This window comes from Montipora capricornis, chromosome 12 (assembly GCF_036669925.1).
Source record: "Montipora capricornis isolate CH-2021 chromosome 12, ASM3666992v2, whole genome shotgun sequence".
Lineage (NCBI taxonomy): Eukaryota > Metazoa > Cnidaria > Anthozoa > Scleractinia > Acroporidae > Montipora > Montipora capricornis.
In genome coordinates this window covers 36,047,438-36,048,897 of record NC_090894.1, presented here as the reverse complement: position 1 = coordinate 36,048,897, position 1,460 = coordinate 36,047,438, and the positions used below count along the sequence as shown (strand labels likewise).

Sequence of the window (1,460 nt, the reverse complement as noted above, 5' to 3'; positions counted from 1 at the left end):
AGTTTGTTAGACTCTATTAATTCAGCATCCGCTTCTCTGCTGAAGGGGAATTTAACCAGGGTAAATCAGGAGTTTGAGAACGCCAAAACTTTGCTGAATAAACGAAACAAAGCCATACGGTTTGGTGACAATTGCAAGAGTCCGGCTGGTTGGACGGCAGTGGAAGAATACGCACGAATCAGACGAATTAGCCGACAACTCGGAGGATGAAAAGAAACTTCGTTCGGCAGAAAGAAGGGCACTTTCCAAGCTTCGCAGGGGTGGATCCAGCATTTTTCGTGACTAGTTTCCACCAAAATAATTTTTTCCATGACACTTGAAACATTTAGTACAACAATTTGCTTTCAATACCTAAAACTTAGCAATTCTTGACTTTTTGGCATTACTAAAAACGATTTTATAAAAAATAATACTTAACACGATCTGTTACCTGTACATAACAAGCAGAAAGCTTAGGTAAGTAAATATTGGTGAGGTATTAGCCATGTTTCCAGACTCCACCACGAGGAGGTTCTCAACGTACAAGCCCAAGGAAAAATAAAATGTTTTGTTCCATGTTTAGTTTTCAGTTCAAAACAAAGAAAAGTTCATTAAATGGCAAAGTGGAATTTGTTAATCATCCCTTGAATCACTGCATAAAATGTTGGCCATTCTCATTCGTCTTGGATGGAGAGACGCAAATAAGTTAATGATTTCATCCAAATCCAAAGGAATGTCCCTATGAGCATGCATAAGCGCCAAACCATTCAATCTCTCTTCTCCCATTGTGGCCCTTAGATAATTCTTAAGATAACGAAGGCAAGATATTGATCTCTCACAGGAACAGGATGTAACAGGAATCGTTGCAAGAATCTTTAGGATGGTGAAGATGTTTGGAAAAGAAACTGGATCAACACTTTTCAAAGTATTGGCAATCTTTTCAGGGATGTCTTCTGCCTTTTCTTTCTTCTCTGTCCATATTCTTTGCCACAACTCCAACTCCGCAGGCAGGCCAACAACGTTCGGAAGATCGCGTGCATAGTGATGACAAAACTCTTGAATCTGAGCTTTCCAGGTTGATGGAGTTTTCAGGAGAACAGATGGTATGACAGAAAACCCTTTAAAACACACATAGGCTCCTTGAGGAAATCTTGATTGAAGTTGCTGCAAGCAATGGTCCAAAAACACTTGCGTAAGGTTGATCCGATAGTATGCCTCTGGATTTGATGCAGGGCAGTTGCTACGAAAAATTTGGCGCTGAACAATTCTTGGTCTGCTAGGTTCAAGACCAACTTTCTGGGAAAGTTGCACAGCCTCATCAAACAACCGATGATGATGACCCTCAATGTTCGTCTGCATGTCTTTAAGGGCATTCTGTAGAGTGGTAATTTCCTGCTAGGCCTTGAGAATGTCCATTTCTTCACTTTGCAGCTTAACTGTGGCAGGCCTTGTTAAATTTAGTATATACTTAACAATAACAA

At 40.3% G+C, this 1,460-nt stretch overlaps 1 pseudogene; it reads right to left on the bottom strand.

The window, feature by feature from the left end:
* Positions 1 to 261: 261 nt before the first annotated feature.
* LOC138026622 (52 kDa repressor of the inhibitor of the protein kinase-like) overlaps positions 262 to 1,460 on the bottom strand; it is a 2,719-nt pseudogene continuing 1,520 nt past the window's right edge.